The following is a 6000-nucleotide window of genomic DNA, read 5'->3' as shown; positions in this document are numbered from 1 at the left end:
GGTGGAAGGCTTGGCTGCAGCTCAGCCCCAGGCAGTCCCTCCTCTGCCCCACCCCCAGCGCTGGGAAGTCCTCTGTGGGGAGGGGACCTTGATGCCCCCTCTGCTCTTCACCTTCCAAGCCCCTCCATCCCACCTCTCCTCCTACCCCCTCCATCCCACCACCTCCAGCCCAACCCCATCTTTCCCTTCCTTGAGCACTCAGGAGCGGGGAAGGGGCGGCTGAGGCGCGGGGCTCGGCGGGGGGAGCGCTGGGGGCTCGGGGGCAGAGGGGAACGGGGGGCAGCGGCAGGCCCTGGGGGGCGCTGGCACCGGGGGGGCACAGGAGTCGGGGTGGGCGCTGGGGGGGCTCCGGAGCTCCCGGAGCAAGGGAAGGCAGCGGCCGAGGCGCCGGCAGCTGGCGGAGGTTTGGGGTCCGGGCAGCGTCAGGGCTGAGGGTCCCTGGGCTAGGAGGACTTCGGGGGGGTCCCTGTGGCAGGGGGTCCTGGGAGCTGCCTTTGGGCTAGAGGCAGAGAGGCGGCCCCGGGCCAGGAGGGTGCCGGCAGCTGGCGAAGGGGCCGGGGGCAGGGGGACGTGGGGGGTCCCTGGGGCGGGGGCAGCCTGGAGGTCCCTGGGGCTGGAGAGCTCTGGGGGCTGGCGAAGGGGCCGGGGGAGCTTGAGGGGCCCTGGGAGAAGGAGCGCTGGGGGGCTGGAGGGTCCCCGGGAGGGCTTGGGAGGCCCTGGGCAAGGGGAGGAGGAGGTGTCCCGTACCGGCAGGAGGGGTCCCGGGGAGCCTGGAGAGGTGGCCTGGCAGCTGCCGAGCGCAGGGAGATGCTTTGGCTGCTTTCGCGGCTTCCCCTCCCGACTCGCTGCCTTCGGCTTCCCAGCCGCTTGGCCTTGGAGCTTGGCTTGGAGCAAGTTGGCTGGCTGGAGCCGCTGGAGCTTCCTGCAGGCAGGGCTGAGGGAGAGGAGGGCAGCTGGGACAGTTGGTGGCAGTTGCTAGGTGCCAGGGAGCTGACCTCACCAACCGCTGCCCCCTGCCCCCCGGCTGCCTGCCCCCGGCTGCCGCTTGCTCTCCGAGCTGCTCTCGGAGCTCTTCTGAGCTCTTTCACTTGCTGCTTTCCTCCCCAGCCTTGGCAGGACCCTGAGCAGCTTCCTGGGGACCTGCTTCGAGTCCCCCCTGCAGGAGAGCTTTAGCTTGAGAGCAAAGAAGGAGCGGGAGGCTGGGGCCAAGGCCAGCCAAGGGCTCTGCTCTCCTGGATGCCCACTCAGCCATGGCCAAGGAGCCCATGGGGGAAGCCCTCTCCAGCTGCAGCTCCACCCTCAGCTGCCTGCTGCACTCCCTGGGGGCAGCTGAGCCAGGGCCCAAGGTGCTGTGCATGCAGCACCTCCTGCACTGGGGACTTGGGGTCCTGCAGGCCAGAGAAGCAGAGAATGGCTTGGGCTGGAGAAGCTCTCTGAGCTCATTGAGTCCAAGCACCAACCCAAGCCCACTGTGGCCATCAAAGCCTGGGCTGGAGGCAGACTAAATGCTCCTCAGCTGAGCAAGAGCCAGGGAACCATGAAGGGTGCAGAGGGATCTCTAAGGTCATCTAGAAGTTCTCTAAGGTCACCAAGAAGACCTCTAAGATCACTAAGACCTGGAAGGTCATCCAGTCCAAGCATCTACCCAGCACCAGCATGGCCACCAAAGCCTGTCCCCAGGGGCCATGGCCACACACTTGTTGAAGACCTGCAGGGCTGGGGACTCCACCTCCTCCCTGGGCAGCCTGTTCCAGTGCTGGTGCTGTCACCTCCCTGCCCTTCTTCTCCCCCCTTGCTCCAGCTGCAGGGCAGATGTGGAAGGAGTGCTGAAGGCAGAGCCAGCAGGGCAGGGATTGTGCCCCTGGGCTGGGCACTGGGGAGCCCACAGCTGCAAGCCTGGGGGCAGGGTTGGGCTCTCCCTGCCAGGAGGACCTAGAGGGCTGGGGCAGGGCCAGAGCAGGGCAAGGAAGCTGGGGAGGGGTCTGGGGAAGCAGTGAGGAGCAGCCGAGGCAGCTGGGTGGGGGTGAGGCTGCAGCAGAGGAGCGGGGAAGGGGCGGCTGAGGCGCGGGGCTCGGCGGGGGGAGCGCTGGGGGCTCGGGGGCAGAGGGGAACGGGGGGCAGCGGCAGGCCCTGGGGGGCGCTGGCACCGGGGGGGCACAGGAGTCGGGGTGGGCGCTGGGGGGGCTCCGGAGCTCCCGGAGCAAGGGAAGGCAGCGGCCGAGGCGCCGGCAGCTGGCGGAGGTTTGGGGTCCGGGCAGCGTCAGGGCTGAGGGTCCCTGGGCTAGGAGGACTTCGGGGGGGTCCCTGTGGCAGGGGGTCCTGGGAGCTGCCCTTGGGCTAGAGGCAGAGAGGCGGCCCCGGGCCAGGAGGGTGCCGGCAGCTGGCGAAGGGGCAGGGGGACGTGGGGGGTCCCTGGGGCGGGGGCAGCCTGGAGGTCCCTGGGGCTGGAGAGCTCTGGGGGCTGGCGAAGGGGCCGGGGGCAGGGGGAGCTTGAGGGGCCCTGGGAGAAGGAGCGCTGGGGGGCTGGAGGGTCCCCGGGAGGGCTTGGGAAGCCCTGGGCAAGGGGAGGAGGAGGTGTCCCGTACCGGCAGGAGGGGTCCCGGGGAGCCTGGAGAGGTGGCCTGGCAGCTGCTGAGCGCAGGGAGATGCTTTGGCTGCTTTCGCTGCTTCCCCTCCCGACTCGCTGCCTTCGGCTTCCCAGCCGCTTGGCCTTGGAGCTTGGCTTGGAGCAAGTTGGCTGGCTGGAGCCGCTGGAGCTTCCTGCAGGCAGGGCTGAGGGAGAGGAGGGCAGCTGGGACAGTTGGTGGCAGTTGCTAGGTGCCAGGGAGCTGACCTCACCAACCGCTGCCCCCTGCCCCCCGGCTGCCTGCCCCCGGCTGCCGCTTGCTCTCCGAGCTGCTCTCGGAGCTCTTCTGAGCTCTTTCACTTGCTGCTTTCCTCCCCAGCCTTGGCAGGACCCTGAGCAGCTTCCTGGGGACCTGCTTCGAGTCCCCCCTGCAGGAGAGCTTTAGCTTGAGAGCAAAGAAGGAGCGGGAGGCTGGGGCCAAGGCCAGCCAAGGGCTCTGCTCTCCTGGATGCCCACTCAGCCATGGCCAAGGAGCCCATGGGGGAAGCCCTCTCCAGCTGCAGCTCCACCCTCAGCTGCCTGCTGCACTCCCTGGGGGCAGCTGAGCCAGGGCCCAAGGTGCTGTGCATGCAGCACCTCCTGCACTGGGGACTTGGGGTCCTGCAGGCCAGAGAAGCAGAGAATGGCTTGGGCTGGAGAAGCTCTCTGAGCTCATTGAGTCCAAGCACCAACCCAAGCCCACTGTGGCCATCAAAGCCTGGGCTGGAGGCAGACTAAATGCTCCTCAGCTGAGCAAGAGCCAGGGAACCATGAAGGGTGCAGAGGGATCTCTAAGGTCATCTAGAAGTTCTCTAAGGTCACCAAGAAGACCTCTAAGATCACTAAGACCTGGAAGGTCCCCAGGAAGACCTGGAAGGTCATCCAGTCCAAGCATCTACCCAGCACCAGCATGGCCACCAAAGCCTGTCCCCAGGGGCCATGGCCACACACTTGTTGAAGACCTGCAGGGCTGGGGACTCCACCTCCTCCCTGGGCAGCCTGTTCCAGTGCTGGTGCTGTCACCTCCCTGCCCTTCTTCTCCCCCCTTGCTCCAGCTGCAGGGCAGATGTGGAAGGAGTGCTGAAGGCAGAGGCAGCAGGAGCAGGGCAGGGATTGTGCCCCTGGGCTGGGCACTGGGGAGCCCACAGCTGCAAGCCTGGGGGCGGGGTTGGGCTCTCCCTGCCAGGAGGAGCTTGAGGGCTGGGGCAGGGCCAGAGCAGGGCAAGGAAGCTGGGGAGGGGTCTGGGGAAGGAGGAGAAGGCTGTGGAGAAGTTGTGAGGAGCAGCTGAGGGAGCTGGGGGGGTTGAGGCTGCAGCAGAGGAGCGGGGAAGGGGCGGCTGAGGCGCGGGGCTCGGCGGGGGGAGCGCTGGGGGCTCGGGGGCAGAGGGGAACGGGGGGCAGCGGCAGGCCCTGGGGGGCGCTGGCACCGGGGGGGCACAGGAGTCGGGGTGGGCGCTGGGGGGGCTCCGGAGCTCCCGGAGCAAGGGAAGGCAGCGGCCGAGGCGCCGGCAGCTGGCGGAGGTTTGGGGTCCGGGCAGCGTCAGGGCTGAGGGTCCCTGGGCTAGGAGGACTTCGGGGGGGTCCCTGTGGCAGGGGGTCCTGGGAGCTGCCTTTGGGCTAGAGGCAGAGAGGCGGCCCCGGGCCAGGAGGGTGCCGGCAGCTGGCGAAGGGGCCGGGGGACGTGGGGGGTCCCTGGGGCGGGGGCAGCCTGGAGGTCCCTGGGGCTGGAGAGCTCTGGGGGCTGGCGAAGGGGCCGGGGGCAGGGGGAGCTTGAGGGGCCCTGGGAGAAGGAGCGCTGGGGGGCTGGAGGGTCCCCGGGAGGGCTTGGGAAGCCCTGGGCAAGGGGAGGAGGAGGTGTCCCGTACCGGCAGGAGGGGTCCCGGGGAGCCTGGAGAGGTGGCCTGGCAGCTGCCGAGCGCAGGGAGATGCTTTGGCTGCTTTCGCTGCTTCCCCTCCCGACTCGCTGCCTTCGGCTTCCCAGCCGCTTGGCCTTGGAGCTTGGCTTGGAGCAAGTTGGCTGGCTGGAGCCGCTGGAGCTTCCTGCAGGCAGGGCTGAGGGAGAGGAGGGCAGCTGGGACAGTTGGTGGCAGTTGCTAGGTGCCAGGGAGCTGACCTCACCAACCGCTGCCCCCTGCCCCCCGGCTGCCTGCCCCCGGCTGCCGCTTGCTCTCCGAGCTGCTCTCGGAGCTCTTCTGAGCTCTTTCACTTGCTGCTTTCCTCCCCAGCCTTGGCAGGACCCTGAGCAGCTTCCTGGGGACCTGCTTCGAGTCCCCCCTGCAGGAGAGCTTTAGCTTGAGGCTGGCGAGAGCCCAGCCCAGGTTTGCTCACAGAGGTGGAGCTGCTCCCATGCTGGGGGGCAGGGGCCAGCAGGGGCCAGACAGCCCAGCCCCTTCCTCTCCATCCTGATGCTCCTGGGGCTTGCTGGACACAGCTCAGAGCCCTCTGGCCACCAGCTGGAGGTTAGGCTCTAGCTTGCAATTGGCATCTTCAGCTGCTTCTCCATCTCCTCCTCCAACCCCTGGCCAGGTTGTCCTCCTCCTCCACCACCCTGGCACCACACTACTGTCCTCCTCCTCTTCCTCCACTACTCTGACCCCACCTTGGTGTCCTCCTCCTCCACCACCCTGGCACCACACTACTGTCCTCCTCCTCTTCCTCCACTACTCTGACCCCACCTTGGTGTCCTCCTCCACCACCAGCCCTGGCCCCACTCTGTCCACCCTGGCCACCCTCTCCAGGTGTTCCAGGCCAGGCCATGTTTGATGTCCTCCTAGCAGGGGAGGGTTCCTCTTGGCCATGCCCCTGGTGGCCATCACTGGGCTGAGGTCAGGGTGGGGCTGGAAGCTGGGCACCCCCTGACCCTGTCTGGTGATGCTCAACCATTCCAGGCCTCTCCCTGAGGGCACCAGCAGCAGCTTGGCCTCCTAGCCACCAAGGCTGGGGAGGTGGCAGGAGGGAGTTTGCTTGGCCCTTCATCTCCTTGTCCTCCTCAGATGCCATCATCAATGAGAACTACAAGTACCTGAAGGGCTTCCTGGAGGATCTGGCCCCAGCAGAGAGGAGTTCCCTGATCCAGGACTGGGAGGTGGCAGGGTTGGTCTACCTGGACTACATCCATGTCATGGAGATGGTGGAGAGGATCCAGCAGGTACCAGCTGCAACCTCTGCTGGGCTTGGCTTCAGCTGCAGAAGCCTCCTCCAGCTTCTTAAGCTCACTGCTCAGCAGCTCTGAGCAGCAGAGCTCAAGAGGTGGAGCAGGCTGGAAAAGAGCAGCCAGAGGTGTCCTGGGGGGCATGGAGCAGAGTGTGGGCATCAGCAGGGGCAGGGAGGTTCTGCTGCCCCTCTGCTCTGCCCTGGGGAGGCCACAGCTGCAGGGCTGGGGCCAGGGCTGGGCT

The sequence above is a fragment of the Dryobates pubescens genome, chromosome 10 (assembly GCF_014839835.1).
Source record: "Dryobates pubescens isolate bDryPub1 chromosome 10, bDryPub1.pri, whole genome shotgun sequence".
Taxonomy (NCBI): Eukaryota; Metazoa; Chordata; class Aves; order Piciformes; family Picidae; genus Dryobates; species Dryobates pubescens.
This window is presented reverse-complemented; position numbering follows the sequence as displayed.